The following is a 21,145-nucleotide window of genomic DNA, read 5'->3' on the forward strand; positions in this document are numbered from 1 at the left end:
AGCTAAATATTTTATTTTGAGAAAATTTAGGAAACCCTAACTCGTGCCAAAGGCCACGTGTCCGTCATCACCAAAGTTGCCTTGGCTCGAGAACTTAGGTACGAGAGGGGAAGGTCCTGAAATGAGCACCCCCGCTTGCCCGATCAAAGATTGGCCTCTACTAATCATGATATGTTCATTTATAAACATTATATGGTCTTATCCTGATTATTAGCTAACTTTACTATGTGATACGCACGCATTCAAGTATAGACTAAAATCGCAAGAATTGGAACAACTCAACTCATGTTTATTTTTTAAAATGGTTTGAACTTGCCACCCTCAAGTGGGCTTAAAAGGTGCGGATTTGCCACTTCACAAAGTGGGCCTAAAACTCATATTTGTTGAATTGCTCCAATTCAAACAACCATGCCTTCATTCACAGGCATTCATGCAGTTTAGCATTTAAGCATATAGTCTCATGGCAAGCATGCGAAACATGACAATATGGAAATCACACTCATGCAAGCATGCTAAAGCGTGAAAGCATATCGAGTACTCCAAGCCAAAACAAAAACTAGTTAGAAATATGCATGATCCTAACTATACAAGATGCCTAATGCAACACATGCAATAATGCATTTAATAGGCTCGGCTACTAATATGGCATATGGTTTGATTTGAAAAACATGCTTTTAAACACGTATTCAAAAAACTGTATTGAAATTGCTATGCAGTTTGAATGATGCGTCGAGCCATGGTGCATGCAAGACGAATGAATGGATGCAAACATGCAAGCGTAAGGTATACTAATTGAAATATGTCCATAATCTAACCATCAAAAGTGATTAAATAAAAGGGAGAAAGACGTGGGGTTGGAAGACATACACACACACGCACACTTATTACCACATTGTGCCCTCGCGAAGGAGGGTCCGAATAAATAAGAGCTAAGTTAATCTAAGTTAAGCCAATCAAGCTAATCTAATTAATCTAATTAGACTAATTATTACAAACCAATTGAATAACTACCAAACTACTAATTATTACAACACTTAACTAATTAGCAAACTAACTAATTAAAACAAATGCGCACTAACTAAACATGCAAGACATTAAGCTACACTGCCACATCTCTACTTCGGCAAGTGGAAGATGCATGCACTCGGTTTTTGCCCCGAAAAGCCATTCATTATGCTCTCGAGAGGCTCTGTTTGCAGGGTTAAGCACACTTTAGAATCGTTCTGCTCCACCTTACCAAAAACTTGCTGAGGACTGCACCAGTGGCCTGTCGGCCATGGAAGGTTACTGTCGGCCATCTGCCGGCCAAAAGTGTGCCGTGCCAGCCAAAAATGAGGCACTGCCGGGCATTGGTGAGGCATTGCCGGTCACTGGTGCTCTGAGTCAACACACAGCAACAAAGCACAAACAGAGGAAAATAAAGGTTTTTCCAGGGGTTTATTTATACTGTGCCTCTCCTTATCATCTCAAAACCTCAAAGGAGTGGCACTCTTGGATCCAAAACCACCAACCAAAGCATCTTTGATGCATGATGGTCAAAGAACCAAGGAGTACAATTTCATTGTATGCAAAGGCAAGACTAAAGACCACCACCTTATCATGTGCGATCAAAGGCAATGGAGACCAAGGATATTGGCACATTTCATCACTTTGAGTATGAAATGCTCCAATCTTCCTTGTGCTCAATATAACGTCTGATTGAACACATGCAATGCAACACAACATGCTTATCTTGCTCAAGTTTTACTTGTCACTTTTGTTTACTCATTTTAAGTTACCAACTCATTCTTTAATTGATTTAGTCCATTGGTGAGAGTCCTCTAATGGAAAGAGGGCTTAAGCCACAAGTACCTTGAGCATGAAAGAGGCCTCATGCTGTTGGTAATGAACTCCTGAAAGAATTAAACTATTAGGCATGAGGGTCTCAATTCCACACTCACGCCAACAAGGGGCTCAAAGCCACTTTCAAAACAAATGAAAGAGTGAAGAATAGAGGGAGATTGCAGAGATTTCAATGCTGAAATGGAGTGCAAAAAGACATTAAAACATGCAAGCAACTCATGCAAATCATGTTTAAAAGCCTAAAACATTATGCCAGTGAAGGAGATTGCACCACAACCATACAATACAAGCCTCAAAGAGCCAAACCAGCTCAAAACAGAGGTTAAAACATGAAGTCCAAAATAGGAGGGGTTAGCCTCCCCTCCTTGTGTCTTGTTTGCATGCCTATATAGCTTTATGTGTTAGCCTGTTTTTCTAGCCTAACTTAGCTTTTGTCCAGCATGTTTTTGCCACTGTTTTGCCTAGTTTTAGCTCTGTTTTGAGCTGGTTTGGCTCTTTGAGGCTTGTATTGTATGGTTGTGGTGCAATCTCCTTCACTGGCATAATGTTTTAGGCTTTTAAACATGATTTGCATGAGTTGCTTGCATGTTTTAATGTCTTTTTGCACTCCATTTCAGCATTGAAATCTCTGCAATCTCCCTCTATTCTTCACTCTTTCATTTGTTTTGAAAGTGGCTTTGAGCCCCTTGTTGGCGTGAGTGTGGAATTGAGACCCTCATGCCTAATAGTTTAATTCTTTCAGGAGTTCATTACCAACAGCATGAGGCCTCTTTCATGCTCAAGGTACTTGTGGCTTAAGCCCTCTTTCCATTAGAGGACTCTCACCAATGGACTAAATCAATTAAAGAATGAGTTGGTAACTTAAAATGAGTAAACAAAAGTGACAAGTAAAACTTGAGCAAGATAAGCATGTTGTGTTGCATTGCAAAAACATGCTGGACAAAAGCTAAGTTAGGCTAGAAAAACAGGCTAACATATAAAGCTATATAGGCATGCAAACAAGACACAAGGAGGGGAGGCTAACCCCTCCTAAAATCCTCTTCTAAAGCTCAAAGAGGGCCTCAAGTAACCTCAACACAATGGTCATCAAGTTTGATCAAGAGTTCATATGCAAGAGTGTAGAGAATTTAGGCTATAAGGCCCAAAATATCAAGAGAGAGAGAGAGAATTTTTTTGTCTTCAAAATTTTCTAACCCCTCTACATGCAAGAGAGGGCTTCTATATATAGACAATGCAAAATTCTCTCATAAAGATCCATCCACACACGTGTTGGAAGATGCTTCAATCTGTGCAAACAACTGGCACAAAATATCAGAAAATATCTACTGATGCACTGGTGGCCGGCCGGCCATCAGTGATGGCCGGTAGTGCCCAAGGATGGCCGGCAGGCCATCAACAACATCAAGCTAAAAGGACATAAGCATTGTCCAAAGATGAGACATAATGGATGCAGGGTTTGGAAAAGTCAAACCTGTGGCGTTCCGCCACGAACTTCGAGCGCTCGATGAGCAATCAAACTTATCATCGGATGTACCTGCAAGAACATCCAAGTCTTGAGGACGGTGAAAAATGGGGTGTCTAAAATCTCCTTTACTTGATGGAACACACTATTCATATTAGAAAGCTTGTATGAGGGCATTTTTAGAATCTATTGACGAGAAAGTTTGGCACTCTGTTATCTATGGGTAGAGTGAACTTATGCTTACCATTGATGGCATTGAAATTCCCAAGCCAATTGATAAATGGGATACAATTGATTATCAAAATTCGAGTTAGAACAGTAAAGCACTCAATGCTCTCTTTTGCTTTGTCACACTAGAAGAGTTTCAATGTATTTATACATGTGAGGTGGCAAAAGAGGCCTGGGACATTCTTGAAATAATTCACGAGGGTACTACTTTTGTCAAAAGGTTAGAATTTCAACGTCTCACTTCTTCTTTTGAAACTCTTTTTATGAGTGAGGATGAGATGTTTAATGATTTTTATGCTAAACTCTGTGACATCGTGAATTCTTGTTTCACACTCGGTGAAAAAAATCCTTGAATCTATTGTTGGAAAATTTTTAAGGGCTTTGTCCAATAGGTTCCAATCAAAAGTAATAGCTATAGAGGAGGCTCTGGATATTGAGACCCTTAAGGTTGATCAGTTGGTTGGAAACTTGCAAACTTATGAGGCTTATCTGATTCCAAAGAAAAAACAAATAGCTTTTTCTAGTGCTCATTAGACTGTTAAGAACCCTGAGGTAGAAATTGATCTAGAGTCTGAAATGACGGCTATGTTTACTAAACAATTCAAAAAAATTTAAAGAAAAAGAAGCCTAATTTCAAGGACACTAGCTGTAAAGATAAGGGTCATGATAAACCCAAAGTTGCTCAACCCAAAGCTGCTCCAAAAACTAAAAAGAAGACTATGAGAGGATAGGGAGTCAAGTGCTATGAATGCCAAGGGTTTGGGCATATTGCTCTCGAATGTCCTTCCAAGAAGAACTGAAAGAAAATCTATACAGTGACTTGGGATGATGAAAACGGGTTAGAACAAGAAGCTAATTAAACCAAATCTGGTGAAAATGGAGATAGTACTTTCATGGCATTTTACTCTAACTTCACTCAACCACTCCCAAGTCAGTTGAGTTTGCTCGTGGGCCTAATTCGTATTGGGCTCCTACCTTTGATAGGAGTAATTATTTGTACTCGAAGTGTAGAATGAAGGTGTATCTCAGAGCTTGGGATCCTGAAAGTTGGTGCACAATTGAGGAGAATGTTGATGCACATTTTATGATTAATCTGGCCACCGATCAAAAGATTGCCAAGCCGACTGAGGAGTGGAGTGCTATTGAAAGGGATGACATGGAGAGTAGTGAAAGAGTTTTAAATACCATCCGAGAAGCACTTTCTGAAGGAGAACAACATTAGATCTATCATTGCAAGAATGACAAAGATGCATGGGCTATTCTTATGCAATTCCATGAAAGAGAAAAGTCATCTTTAGAACCATCCAGCAATATCCACATCAATGCCTTAGTTGCTTGACTAGATGCTCTTGAGGAGGAAGATAAACAAAAAGAAGACGATGAAATCTCAAGAGCTTCAACAAGCTTATGAAAATCTATACAAGGAATCTGTAAACTTATCTAGGTTGAATGACAAACTTACTATCAAACTCAAAGCATGTCAATGAGAGAATGTCAAGCTAAAGGAGGAGATCTCTGCAGCTCGAAAGGATGTCATTAAGATCTCAAGTGATAGATAAGCTCTTTATGCGAAGTTTTTGACCTGTGAGACCGAGAGGAATAAGCTTCTGAAAATCTATGCCACATATGAAGAAAATATTGAATCCCTTGAGATGTCTCAAGTTGCCTTGGAAGAGCTGCTCAGCCAGAAAGAGAAAGAACTCAAGAGTGCTAGAGCTACAATTAACATGTGGAACAGAGGATAAATGACACTGGAAGACATCATTGGGTCTCAATAGATGGGTTGTGACAAAAGTGGGATAGGCTATGGTGACGTTACACTACAAAAGGGGAAGGCCACTATATCTCACGACAAAAGGACTCAAGCAAAGGGAAAACTGAAGATTCAATAGGATGACAAGTCTTTCCATCAACCTAAAGGTGGTATGATCAATGAAAGGAAGGTAAAACTTGTTTTTATTTGTCATCATTGTGGTAGGTATAGCCACATTCACACTTGCTGTTTTGAGTTGTTTGGTAAGGTGTCTCAAAAAGTTAGAAATACTAATACTTCATGGGTTAGGAGACAACCTTACATGTCTAGATGGAATACCATGATTCATAATGGTGTTCACAATGCTAAGACATTTTCCAAGAATGCCAGTCCTCCTTTTGTGAAGACCAAAAAGATATGGGTAAGAAAGAGTGACTTGACTTGTTTTGTTCACACTGCCCTGAAAGCACGTGACTTGCACTTGTGGTATCTTGATAGTGGGTGCTCTCATCACATGTCAGATGACAAATCCTACTTCACATCCCTTGAGAAATATGAAGGAAGAATTGTTACCTTTGGAGATGGTGGCACCTCTAGAGTCATTGGTAAGGGTTCTATAAGTGTCCCCAGTCTTTTAATTCGGAAAATGTATTGCTTGTTGATAACCTTAAAGCTAATCTTTTGAGCATTAGTCAAATGTGTGACTCGCATCATGAGGTATTATTTTCAAAAAATAAATGTGAAATTTTAAACAAAAAGGGAAATACTATCATGCATGGGGTTCGCGCATCTGATAATTGCTATGAGATTGTTACTACTAATGATCTCACTTGTCACTCGGCCATCATAAGTAATCTAGACTTATGGTATCAACAACTAGGTCACATCAATTTTAAAGGCCTAACTAAGATACCCAACAAAGAGATTGTGAGAGAAGTGCCCAAAATGGGCAAGATTGTGAACCAAGTGTGCGGGCCATGTCAATTGGGTAAGAAAACTCGAGCCCCTCACAAGAAGGTGAATAGCTTAACAACCAAGTGTCCTCTTGAGCTTATTCATATAAATCTTATGGGACCTATTCATACTGAAAGCATTGGGGATAAAAGATATATATTTTTAATTGTTGATGATTATACTTGATTCACATGGGTAAAATTTTTAAGAGGAAAATTTGATACGTTTGATGCTTTCAAGTACTTAGTCCTAAAAATCCAAAATGAATATGGTGTGTCTATTGGGCGTATCATAAGAATCTGAATAGATCATGGTTGTGAATTTGAGAATATGTCATTTTTGGATTTTTGTGATATGTATGGCATTAAACATGAATTTTCTGCACGTATTACCCCCCCACAGCAAACTGGAGTTATTGAGAGGAAAAATAGGGTTGTTCAAGAGAAAGCTAGGGTTATGCTTCTTAGTAAGAAAGTTCCTCTCAAGTTTTGGGCTGAAGCCTTAAATATTGCTGTTTATGTGGTGAATCGTGTGTATCTAAGGTTTGACACATTAGAAACTCCATATGAATTGTGGAAAGATTTGAAATCTAATGTAAAATACTTCAAATCTTTTGGAAGTAAGTGTTATATTTTCAAAGATAGAGAGCCTTTGGGAAAATTTGACTCCAGTAGTGATAAATATATTTTTCTAGGGTATTCAACCACAGTAAAGTTTTTCGTGTCTATAATCTTCGTACTTTATCTATAATGGAATCTATCAATGTGGTTGTAGGTGACACATGTTCTCCAATAGCATCTTTACATGAGGAAGAAGATAGCGATCCTCAAAATCTGGATGTGGCACCACCAAGTCAAGGAGAAGCTCAAAACAAAGCTCAAAGGCGAACAAACACCAACTCCCATGGCAAGCCCTAGTCTAAAGAGTGCACAAAGAGACACCACCACCGCTACTCAGGTCACTAACAGCCCTATCTTGGAGCCATTGACAAGGGTGATGCTGAATTAGCCGATACAACAAGTGATAGGAAGTGTCTCGGACTGAATGAAAACCCGAAAACAATTTTGGAGGAGATATCTCATGTGTTATGTTTCTTTAATTGAACCTAAGAATGTAAAAGAGGCCTTACTAGATGATAGTTTGGACTCTTGTTCGTAGACCTAGAGATATAAATGTGATAGGTACCAAGTGGATCTTTAAAAATAAATCCGAGGGGAATGGTACAGTTGTTAGAAACAAAGCTAGGTTGGTTGCTCAAGGTTACACACAAGTAGAGGGCGTTGACTATGATGAGATGTGTGCCCCTGTTACCCGTCTCGAATCTATTCGTATTTTACTTACTGTTGCATGTTTTCTTGGTTTTAAACTATTTTAGATGGATGTGAAGAGTGCATTTTTGAACAGGTACTTGAAGGAAGAAGCCTTGTTGAGCAACCAAAGGGTTTTGAGGAACCTAAGTTTTCAAATCATTTCTACAAATTAGACAAGGCATTGTATAGGTTGAAACATGCCCCTTAGGCTTGGTATGATAGGCTTACTATATTTCTTCTTGATAATGACTTTCAAAAGGGTAGTATGGATAAGACCTTATTTGTGAAACATACTATGTCACATATCCTCATTGCTCAAATTTATATTGATGATATTGTGTTTGGATCCACATCTGAATCTCTTGTGAAATATTTCTCAGATTGCATAACACATCGTTTGAAATGAGCATGATGGGGGAATTGTTAGTCTTTTTAGGGTTTCAAATTACGCAGCTACTGTCGGGTATTTGGTCGAGAGTCTGCCAAACATGTACGGACCCCTATGAGCATGAGTTTTCACCTGTCTAAAGACTCCTTTGGCACTGATATTGATCCTACTTTATATCGGAGTATGATAAGGAGTCTTTTGCACCTCACTATCAGTCGGCTCGACATTGCATTTATTATAGGTGTTTGTGCCCATTATCAAGCTTTTCCTAAAGAGTCTCTCACCTTTAGCCATCAAACATATTACCAAGTATGTTAGTGTAACTCTGGGGATGGAATTTGATTCTCATCCAACACCACGTCTGATATCACTTACTATTTTGATATTGGGCAGGGTGTGTTGATGATTGCAAAAGCACATTTGGAGGTTATTTTTACCTTGGGAATAATTTGGTTGCATGGCATAATAAAAATCAGAATTCCATATCTTTTTTGCCCGTTGAGGCCGAGTATATTACTACTGTGAGTTGTTGTGCTCAAATGATTTGGATGAAGCAAATGCTTCATGACTATGGTATAGACCAGTACACACTTACTCTTTTTTGTGATAACACAAGTGCCATCAATATCTCCTAAAATCTAGTTCAACACTCTTGCACTAAACAGATTGACATTTGTCACCATTTCATTTGAGAGTTAGTTGAGGAGGGCCGTGTTGTTTTGAACATGTACACACTAAGCATCAAAGAGTTGACATTTTTACAAAATCCTTTGATCTTCTTAGGTTTGAGTTCCTTAGAAAGACCTCAGGAGTGTCTTGTTGCATGAGCGGATGTGAGCAATTGGCATTCTGTGTGTTTGGATGTTATAATCTCATTGTCATTGATACTTGTTATCTTTGCGCATAGATTTATTCGAACACCTCTCGTGCTGCATTCAACATTCATATGTATTTTTCCATGGCTCATTTTGAATGTACATTCTCATTGATTTGATGATTTCATTTTGTACACATCCTTGAGTTAAACTGTTGTAGGGGTTTCCGCATAAGTGATCAAATTTTTCTATGGACTACTAGCGTTGTGTTTGGTGCATTTTTAGAGGAGTTGACCTGTACCAGCACATCATGGGTGATGTTGAGTCTCTTAACCACCTACTACCATTTTGCATCTCCACGACTTTTCCTTCAATTCTTTGTAGTCAAGGCATGAGGAAAAGGCTACCTCAGAAGCATTAACTAGGCTATCCTTATTTTATCTATGTTTCTCTAGTTTGGTTTCTATACTCCTGAGCATGAAAGTCACCAATGAGTGCCCAAAAGAAAGAAAGCAAGAAAAATAAAAAATTTGATTCATTAATTGAGGGAGAACCTCTACATTTTATTCAACAAATATCCCTTGATTCCTAGTGGTTTGATTTTCTCAGTTGTGTTTAGATTTTCTTGCCAGAGGTCCAGCCATCCGATCACTACTATGATTAACTCTAGTGATTGTGGACACTCAAGGATTGCGCACGCGCGCGTGCACACACACACACACACACGCACACACTGAATTCGTGAGCTATCATGTTCTTCTTTGAGATTTGCATTCATGTGCTGCCTATGTTTACTTATACATCTTTACTGTGCCTGCTACTGATATCATGTTCATAATATCTATCTTGCAAGATTGAGGGTTTCATGATACGTGGAATATCTTATCTTAGTATCACTGTAGACACCCCATTTTTGACCGTCCTCAAGACTTGGACGTCACCGTTTGAACACTCGGTGATTATCCTTGTTTGTGTTCGTTTGGAGTTCCCGGAGGTCTCGGCTCGCGCGCCTTGCCTCAGGATCCCCGAACTCGACCGTTTAGTGTCTGGTTTTGCACCGAACACTTGTGTTTTTCCTTGAAAGGGCAGGGAATGCCTTATGAGGCATCCCCACACACCACCGGCAGTGGCTGGAGGCCACCGGATGGTCTTTTTCTTCCATCGGCACTTTTGTTTGCCGGTCGGCACACTTTATTGCCGGTCGGCATAATATGTTGCCGGTCGGCACTGTTTTTTGTCGAAATAGCATTTTTGGGCAGCCGACCACTGTTCATCCACTTTATGGAGATATTTTGTGCCAGCTGTGATAGCTGGCACCAACTCTTCCCCCCTCCATACACGTGTATGGAGGGATTTCCCTCTAGCCAAGCTTGTTGTATAAGCTTTGCAAGAGGGAGTCCTATAAGAGAGGGGCTTTCCTCTTGGTTCTAGGTTAGAAAAACAGAAGCAAAAACCAGCCCTTAGCAATATAGATACATATTATCTCTATACCTCCCCCTCTCTCCTCCTTTGTGTGTGTTTTTTAGCTCAAAAGGTGTGTTTTACCTTACTTTTGCACCATTACACCTTACTCCAAGATTGAGGGACTTAGAGGAGTTGTTTCTTGAGTTTTGGACTGGTTTTGATCCAAAGAAGGAGGCTAGACCATTTGTTCTTCAAGGGTTCTTCAAGGGTGAGCATCTTCCTTTTTATTCCCCAAAATTGCATTGGTTTTCTACCTATTTTGTTTATTGTTTTAGCTCTTGTGTATAACATGAAAAAGGCTTAAATTTTCCTGCTCTAGCACTTTCATTAAGGTCATTTTGTGGTTTGAGTGCAAACTCACCCTCATAGCTCTTGTTTGATCCATTTTGTTGCTCCTTTCATAAGGTTTTGTTCATTTCAGTGTTTTGGTCTTTTGACCACTGAAAATCAGTGTATTTTAGTGTCAAAAAAGGATGGTTTGAAGTCTTGCATAGGGGAGGGACACCCCTCTCCCTTCATGGTTTGTTTCCTTGCTTTTTGGGCTCAAAAGGATAGCATGTGTGCTTGATGTTTCTTGGCTTCATTTCAGCATTTTTTTAGGCATCTTAGGTCATATATAACCTCTGTTTTTGGTCGAATTTGGGCCTCCTTGTATGCTTGTAATACTTGCTTTGTATTGCTCCATCTTGCTTAGAAATACATCTCATGATTAGGCCATGATCCTTGTGTAAGTTGGTTTAGTTCCATGAAGTTCTTAGTGATGTTTTTCCATGCTTAAGGTTTATTGGTTATCCATTTAGTCATGCTTGACATGTTTGTTAGGGTTGCTTTGTATTTTAGCTTAAAAGCTTTGAGCATGTTGACCTCTAACATGTATGTTTGTGATTATCCGCATGATTTAACATCATCTAAGGACCACATTTTAGTCCAAGAATCATGCTTGTATGTGTGCATGCATGGCCCCTTTCATACCTTGAGGGTGTGTCCTCTTATGCCTAGGAGTGAGCCTTAGCGCATTTGTTTCATGGGGGATACTTTAGCTGCCATATTAGGAGTTTTTGGGGTCCTATTTCGCATGCAAAAACTCTGTTTTTACTTGTTGATCATGCCATGAGAGGTCATGTTGGTGGGGGTAAGTTGTCTCCTTTTGTGCCTTAACTTTGGGACCATAAGTTTGCTTGTTAACATGAGTTGATTGTCCATCATTTTGAGCACTTTTGGCCACTGTTTTGAGAGGGGTGAGGGCCTGCCCCTTTGCCATTTTAAGCCCTCTTGCATGCTTGCTCCATGTTTGTTGCATAGTTGTTCCATTAAGCTTTGTAGCACATCAATCTCATGGTCAATTTGGTCCATGTTTGTATCATGTTTGCATCTTGTATGCTTGGTATTATACATTTGTCATGTTGGTTGCATAATGCTTGTTGTGCTTTACATCTTGGTGGCATGATACATTTGAGCCTTGTTGAGCATTACATGCATTGCATTTACTTGGTTTGGGGTGTCAAACTAAGTGTGGGAATCAAGGACCATTCATACTTCAAGTGATGCAATGTGCCTCGATTCCCGGTCATCGGGACCTTTGACTCCAACTTGATAAGGCCTCGGTTTTCATGTTGTTTGTTGCATACATCCTTACATTGAGTGGCAAATTTGATCCCTCGAGTCATCATGCACCATTGATGGCTCAAAGGTCGAAGGTCATGCTTCTTTGAGTTCAAAATATGATAAGAAGTAGGACCATGCTTACATGTGTCCAAGAACTCCATACCATGCACTGTCTGTTCTCTGTTTGCTGTCAAATTGTCTTCTGCAGGAAGTTTCTGCCGACCGGCAGAATTTAGTGCCGACCGGCACTATCTGAAGTGCCGATGAATCCAATAAAGTGCCGATGGGAACTGTGAAGTGCCGGTGGCAATCCTGTCCGGCCGGTGGTGCTCTGCAGGACGCAAGGAACTTGCTCCAGTACTTTGGCAATTTTCAGAAAGACAAGGCAGTACAAACAGAGGCGACAGGAGCACAGTACGGGTTTTCCGGACGAGGCGGATTCGAGCATGCATCACTCGCGCATCCCGAGGCAGAGGCTGCGGCTACCCTTTTCCTTCCTTCGCCACCTTTCCTTTAAATTAAATTAGAATATTTTTTTTTGTAATAATTTTATTTGTTTATTATTTGGGACTGTAATATTAATTCGAACCCTCTGAGTGAGGGTAAACATGTAATAAGTGTGGGTGAGTGTGTGTATGTCTTTCAATCCTCATTTCTTTCTTCCCTTTTATTTACCTGCTTATGATGGTAGATTAGGGCATTTTTGAAATTAGCATACCTTATGATATGCATGCGTGCATTCATGCATCTGTTGACATGCACCGGGCTCGGTACATCATACTAACCACATTCGTATTTTCAAATTCCAAAATTGAATACATGAATCAGTTGGTTGCATATCATATGCCATATTTAGGTTAACCGAGCCTAACTAAAATTGCATCTTGTATGTGTTGCATTAGGCAAAATAACATGAACTAGGACACGCACATTTGCTAACTAGTTTATTGTTTTGGCACGGAGTACAATGTAAGTGGTTATGCTTTAGCATCCAACATGCGTGTGAATGTTGCCATAAAAGTACGCTTGCCGTGCGGCTAAGTGTTTACGTGAGATAAATTGCTTGAATGCCTGTGGGTGGAGGTCAAATTGCTTAAATTGGGATAGTGCATTAAAGCTATATTTGTTTTAAGCCTACCGGATAGTGGCAAAACCGTCTTTTCCAAAAGCCCACTTGACGGTGGCAAAATCTGCATTTTAGCCTACTTGCGAGTAGCAAACCATTTTCAAAACAAACATGAAATGCTTTTTTTATTCCAATTTGAGCGATTTGGTCTATACTTGTTTGATGCGCGCATAACATAGTAACGCTAGGCTAATAAATGGAATAAGAACACATAAAGTTTTCAAAAACGGATATCACGGTTAGTAGAGGCCGGTCTTCAGACCGGGCGAAAGGGGGTGCTCATAGCTGACCTTCCCCGATCGTACCCAAGCTCCCGAGCCGAGACAACTCCGGTGATGACGGACATGTGGCCTTCGGCACCGAGTCAGGGTTTCCTAAATTCTCCCATAAAAAAATATTTAGGTGGCGACTCTGTACCTGGCAAAGCAGTCCATGTTTGGCACTACTTTTTCAAAAATCTGTTTCTCAAAACGATTTGCCAGATTTGGACTCTTTGGTTCAGATTAAGAACCGTGACACAAATCGAGAGTCCGGACTGTAGCATTGAGGCCTCCACGCGGGCGCCGTGTACAGTTTCTGGCGACTCTGCTGGGGACTTTTAGAGGGCTTGACTCGAACTCGTGATATCCTGTTTTGACTTCATTTATGTGTTTCTTTGCATTGCATGTGCATTGGTGCGCCTAGGAACACAGTGTTTGCCATCTGCCATTCCTGAACGGTTTGCCGGAGGCTTGCCTTGTCAAGGCATGTCCATAAGGCTGACCGGCTATGGGCTCTGATAGTATAGGAACACAAACCCCGGTTTACCGGGGCACCCTTTTTGACCATTCGACCTAGTGCATATTCGGAATCCATAGTGACCATTCCAAACTAGGACAGGTTGCTCACCCGATGTTAGGTTGTTTGAAACCGCTGTGTGCGTAGTGAAACCCTAGCTCCTGACAAAATAGGACAGGGAAACCCTACCCCAACATAGGGGTGATTGAGCTCTCTTTACTTGCTATGTGCTTCTAGAATGTGTTTCTACAGGAAAAGTACATGTCAGTTTGCAAGTTTGAGTATCAGACCTGAGGACACCAGTATCAGTGTCAGTTATAAGAATCAGTTATCTGCGGGTATCGGGTTCAGTTTTTGGGAACAGTGATTTCTGGGAACAGTGATCAGCAGTAGGGTACAGTTGTTCGGCTACACCCGTGTTTGATCCGTTTGGGGCTGAAATGCTGTTTGTTTCTCCTTTCAGTTCAGAAAGTTGCAGAGTTGATACAGAATAGCCAGTGTCTCCCCTTTGCTGAGGCAAGATTTATGGCGACACAAAGTTCAGAAGAAATTGTGGTTATGACGGCTGCATTGGAGCAGGGAACCGCTCCGCAGAGTGAGGCCAACATCAGTATGTCATACCCGCCCAAGTCGCCCGTTGTGCACCCGGTTTGGGCTCCCCAGTTATACCAGGCTCGTGAGCCCACCACCTTCGAATTAATGGGGATGATAGGCGATCTCCAAAGGTCTGTGGCAGACCTCGCCTATGGAATATCGACTTCACCTCCAGCGGTGCCGTATGCCGGGAATTTTGTACCACAGGAGCCCCCGCTACTGGGGCGGATTGTGATAGAGCTCAGCCAGCCAGAGGTGGCTTCCGGCTATAACCACGACATGCCAGCACCAACCCCGACCCTTGATCAGGCTGAGGCCAGGGGAAAGGACAAGGCAAAGATAGATGCCGACCCCATTGAGCAACTGCTGTGGGCAGTCGAGGCTCTGAAAGTCAGAGGAATGAGCAAGCAACAAACGTCTGCAATAGTGACCAAAGCTGTGGATGATGCTTTCCCCACTCCGATCAAAGGCAGTTCAAGCCAGGCAGAAAACCGGGATGGGCCCCGTCATGCCCAGACAGTTCCTGTAGTTCCCAACCCTGCACCGGGAAAGGTTCAAAAGGCCAAGGCAGCGCCGGCTGATCCTTTCGCCAGCGCATCTGGCAAGAATCCTCAAACTGCAAAGTACCTGCCCCGAGGAGTCCATGATGGTTTTCTGTTGGATAGTTGTTTTTTGTGATTGGACATATTTTCTTGCTTATTATGTTGTGACTTTTTGGCTTTATTCTTTGTTACTCTTGATAAAAAAGGGAGAGTATATGTTTTGATGGTTTGAATGGATTATGGGTTGTTTATCATTTGTTTATCACTGCTAATCTTCCATTTATCTAATTCTAACATTTCTGGAATGTGTGTGTTCTTGGTAGGTGGTTGATTCTTGATTCTCTTCGCATGGTGGTTAGGTAGTGGTGTTTTAGAATGGTTAAGTTTCTCTCTCTCTCTCTCTCTCTCTCTAGAGTGTGAGTTTATTAGGATTCAAATGTTAGACGTGTTTTGTCCCAAGAATTGGCAAAGAGGGAGATTGTTAGGTTTCTTGTGTTGTCAATTCCGTGGTCTCTTCTGTTTCTTCATGGACCACTCGACCGACAAAGTGATTGCTCGAGTGAATAATCCCTATTCTTAGAAGTTCAATCTGTCTGCAAATATACTGGGAGAGTCAATGTTCGCTCAAGCAAACCTTGTGATGGCTTGAGTGAAGGTAGTTTCGATTCCACGTGTACAAGGCACACATATAATTTGATAATATGGAGTAATAGTCGAAGACAATAAATAATCACTCTATATAAGTGGTAGTTTTCTGAGAGTGATATATGACATGTTGAGATCAGAGCCTGCCCATCTCACCAATTGCCCTTAAAATCTTGGATTCGATGAACTGTTTCTGTTTTCTGTTTTCAGTAAAACCAGTGTGGTCACTCTCACTCACATATGATGTTATTATTGTTGCTTTTTTTGCTGGCGGTGGTCAATTTCTCCAAAAATTATTAGGTAATCTTGGCAACCACATGATAAAATATCATGTTTTCTTTTATTTTTTTATCATCAAATACTAACTTATGTGCCATATGTTTTCTACTAATCACAATATTTGAAACATCACCAAATCATGCCTTATGATCACTAAATAATTTCTTTAATCGCTCTCTCCAAAATTATATCAATAATATTCTAATAATATTTTTATATCACATTTGATATATTATATGATTATCATCATTGCAATCATTTAATAATTTTGGTCATATTTATTTGTTTTTAGGAAAATTTTAAATTTGGAATGTGTATCATATGCACCCTTAGTTACAATTTTTGTGATATTTGATTATAACTTATTGTGATATTAGTTATGATCCAAGAGTTCTTTAATTATATCTTAAGTGGTGTTTAGTTAGTTATGACTCCTATAAAAATAAGTTATGATATGAGTGTTACTATTAGCACCTGCCAAAATTCTTTGGACCTCCCATTTCTTTGGACCCCAACCCTAAATCCTAAATTTTAATAATATTTTTTTGGACACATCACTTATTACCAAATCTACCCATATTCATAATATTTTCACAATAAAATGCACACCCACCTAATTGTTCATACCTCTCCTTCCCTGACCGTCGGTCTACTGTATTCATCTTCTCCACAGCGATTGAATCCATTTTGCTGCTGAAGTGCTTGGGACATTACTTTTTTTTTTTTTTTTTTTTTTTCTTTTTTCTTACAAGTGCTTCAACACTTTTGAATCATAACCACACAAAGGTACGATTTACTTCTTTTTTCTTATAAGTGCTGTAGACTTTTTCATCTACCATCAAAGGTATAATTTAATTCTCATTTCTCTTCAATTAATCATAACCACACAAACAAAAAAACCCTTTACCAACCAAAACCACAACCACACAAAACCCTAATTGTGGGAGAATATTATAATGTAATGGATGGCCTGATTCCACATAAAATTCAATTTTTGTTTTTGGAAATAGAGGTCTGAATATTATAATCTAATGGATGGCTTGAATATTATAATGTAATAGAAGTCTACATACCAACTAGAAATAAAATAAAAAAATAAATATTAGAACCCTTTGTCTTTTAGAAATATGTTTGGCTGATCTTTGTCTTGGAGTGTTAGGACCAGTTGCTTTTTGTAAGTGTGAGGTTTTTATGTCTGTACTGTACATATAGTGTAAAATTGTTCCTTTTCTGTTGTTGTAAGGCATTGCCATTGCCGTTGGTTTTGTCCATTTTATGTCTGTACTGTACATATAGTACAAAACTTATATCTAAATTTTCTGCACAGAAAGGGGGGGGAAAGAGGAGGCAAACAGGGTAGCGACAAGCCAGATTATTTAATTCACATTTTTAGCTTCTTTTCCATGTATTTTCATACATCAACTTATAGCCACATAATCACATAACACTTGTACTAGTTGTCTTCCACATAAACTAACTCTAATTAGCACAATACACATCATAAACCTAGCAAGAGGTAGGTGGGTTGTTTGAAAACAGTGCTAATTTTAGCACATTATATCAACTTGGAGATGCATGTGATTATATTGCAAATATAGGCTTTGGGCCAATGTTGAATTTTCTTTAAGGACTTATAATCAATCCGAAATGTCCTAAGAAGCAAAACACATAGCTTTTGCTGTGTACTAAGCCTTTTTTTTTTTAATACCAAATTCCATTGTTTAGGCTCTTTAATTTTTGCACTTTTTTTGGAAAGCTTTGTTTTTGTCTATAATTTTATTTAGGATTTTTTTTTTTTGTTTTTAATGGCCTTGCTCTTGGCATGCTTCTAATGCATTACAATTCTCAAATTTTGGTCCAACTCAAATATCTTATTTTTAGTAGTTTCTTTTTATCGTTTATTCATTTTGTGTTTGGTACGAAACTATCTTAGTTTGTTGTTTCCTATTTGAGTTGGTCATGACACACCTATTTAAGATAGGCTTCAATGGCTTATAAGTTATATATATAATGTCCCTAGATGACATGCATTTTCGATACATGGAAAGGACTGACTATATTATTAAGGGTAATTGACATTGGATATATTTGCTTACATTGTCATTGACTAACATCTAATTGTACTTTCTGTGGACAGCTATGGTGGAAACTGCTCGAGATCGCCCAATAGCGTCTAGGAGACGCAATGTTGTACTTTCTCAAAAAGTGGCTAAGAGACTTCGGCACACTCGTAAGGCTAAGGATCAAGGTAGTGAAGTTAATGAACATGACATGAATGACATAGGTGCTGCTCTAGCAAAAACGGTTAAGGTTGAAAACGATGGGGGCAATCAATTGAATGTGAGTGACATGGGTGATGATTTGGGTGATGAACCAATAGATATGGGTGATGAACCAACAGACATAGGTGATGATCCGGGTGATGAACTAACAGACATGGGTGACTATGAAGACCAACCAGCAGATACAACTAAAAAAGTTAATGAAGATCTTACTGGACCTTTTCCTGGAGGGCCATATGATCCTTCAATTTTGAAGAGTTTTCATTGTCACGTAGCAACAAAAGTTTGGCAAAATAATGTAAGTCATTGTCTTACATTAATTTAATGTTTTAAATTTTGTTTCTACTTTACTAGTTTTTTTTTTTTTTTTTATTCTATGTTGCAGGAACGTGGAATACTTAAATGCTTAAATCATGGCTTTAAAATTAGTGAATGGTCATTCAACTTGGAAGAGAATGAACAGTCCAAATTTCATGGTTTAATTATGGATTCAGGGTTGATTTCTTTAGTGAGTTGCTCATATAAATTTGTAAACAAAGTTGTAGTTTCGGCCTTCGTGGAAAGATGGCAGCCAGAGACAAACACGTTTCATCTACCATTTGGTGAGATCTCACCAACCTTAGATGATGTTAGTATAATTCTAGGGATTCCAGTGATTGGTAAATCAGTCTCTTGCAAGAAGTTATCAAATGTTGACGCTGCAAATCTGCTAATTGAGTCTTTGGGAGTAAGAATAGATGAGACAAATGTAGCGTTGAAGGTAGCACGGGGCCAGTCTATCAAGGTAGAATGGTTGAGACAACGGTTTGGGTCAGTGTCTGATGCAGACAATGATAATGTCATTGCGTGTGCAGCTAGGGCATATTTGTTATATTTGTTAGGTTGTACCTTATTTGCAGACAAGACTGGCACACGTGTTCCGGTAGTGTATTTGTCTTTTCTTATGGATATGCGATCATTTGCTTCTTATGCTTGGGGTGCAGCCGCATTGGCTTTTTTATACCGGCAATTGGGTACTGCCACAAGGTATGTCGTGAAATAGATGGCGGGATACATGACATTACTGGAAGCTTGGATTTATGAGCATTTTGTTGGTGCTAGACCCCACCTCAATTTGGACTATAAAGAAAATCAGCCTCATGTCTTTCGTTGGATTTCTCGCACCCAATCTAGTTCGTCAACGTCTATTTTACAAAGGTTGCGAGAGGACCTCGACAGATTAGAGACCTATGATGTAAGTGTCAATCTTATGTCAATGTATGTACATATTACTTGTTATTATTCAACCTAATTCATAGCTTACATATAAAATTTTTACTATTGTAGGTTATTTGGGATCCATACCATGATAAGCGTATTGAGCATCCTTTTTCTGATGTTGCTTACTATAGTGGATGCTTAAAATGTATGCATATTATTGAACCATACCATCCAGATAGGGTACTGAGACAGTTTGGTAGGGTGCTAATTATTCCCTCACCTCCGCTTGCCCCAGTTCGAGCCTCTAGAGGATCCATTGCAAAATAGTACATCATTGCCTATAAATACTTGGATACGATTTGGGAGAGTTGGGAAAATCACTTGTTTCTAAGATAGCTCGTAGTGTTCTAATCTTGCATCCATGGGATTGTGTGCCAGGTTACTTGGACTGGTTTACTTCCATTTCATACGTGCAAGTTCAAAACTCGGCACATCATTTTAAGTATAACCCACGCACTAAGACATCAGCTGATTATTGTCAACTTCAATTCGTATGTCAATTTTTACCATTTTCATTTTCATATATATTTTGTTTAACGCAATTGTTAAGTTTTATTTTATTGTTTGAAGCGCATTGACAGTGCCTTAAGCATTTCACGTTCAATGCTCGAAATCGGATACAATGAAGCAACTCCCACCCGAGATATGTTACGCAATGCTATGAAGAAGATAACACAAGTCTTGGAGGGCCAACAGTCCACTGAAGAACATACACCATCAGAGAACTTGGTGTACACTCGTCGCAGGAACCATGGAGCAACGTCTTAGACTTTAGTATTTGTTGGGTTCAAATGTTTTAAATGTGTATTTTGAAATGTTAATCTCAAGCATATGTTAGACTTTTTGATGGTGTTAGACACAAGTATAAGAAAGGTCAGATTACACTTTAGTATATGCTAGTTTGTTTGAGAAAAAATTTTGGCATACATTTTGATGGTGGTTTGTATATGACACAAGTATGAGCTAGGCTTGTATATAACTTTACCATACCTTTTTGGGCACTCAATGAATTATTTTGATGGTTTAGAATTGGTTTGATGGTTTGGAATTAGTTTGATGGTTTGGAATTTGTTTGATGGTTTGAATTGGTTTGATAGTTTGTTTGTTTGAAATATTGGTTTGTTTATTGCTTTATGGTCATCACTGAATAAACAAATCTGGACTAATGAATAAACATGAATTTTATGTTCATCACTGACTAACCGAACAAATCCTCCTCGTTCAGCACCGTAAAACCGAATCAAAATGACTCATTCAGCACTGTAATGCCGAACAAGTAGTCTTCGTTTAGCACTGTAATGCCGAACATATATGGTTTTTTTAGTACTGTAGTGCCGAACATAAATGCTTGCTAGCCCTTTCATAGTTGCTAGCATACTCATTTCAGCACTGTAGAACCGAATAAAAATAATTTGTTCACCACTGTATTGCCGAAAAAATGTATTTTGTTCAAAACTGTTTTGTCGAACAATAATGATCCTGTCAGCACTGTATGTCCAAACAAAATTTGTTCATCCCTGTGTAACTTGAATCCATTCTAATTCACTTTTTTCATCAACTTCAATTCAGTATAACACAGAAAATAACATTCATTTCAATTCACTGTTTACCATTCCAATTCATTCGAACAAAGAAAATAACGTGAATTAAATCCATTCAAAATACATAACTTAAATCCATTCCAATTCACTCATTTCCATTATAAGTTAGTTTAACAAAGAAAATTACATAACTGGAATCCATTCTAATTCTATTTCCTAGCTCACTTGTATGACATTAGTCCTCATCGAGGTCTATTGTTTCGATTGTGGCTACGTCT

The sequence above is a fragment of the Camellia sinensis genome, chromosome 3 (assembly GCF_055761805.1).
Source record: "Camellia sinensis isolate YWXY chromosome 3, ASM5576180v1, whole genome shotgun sequence".
Taxonomy (NCBI): domain Eukaryota; kingdom Viridiplantae; phylum Streptophyta; class Magnoliopsida; order Ericales; family Theaceae; genus Camellia; species Camellia sinensis.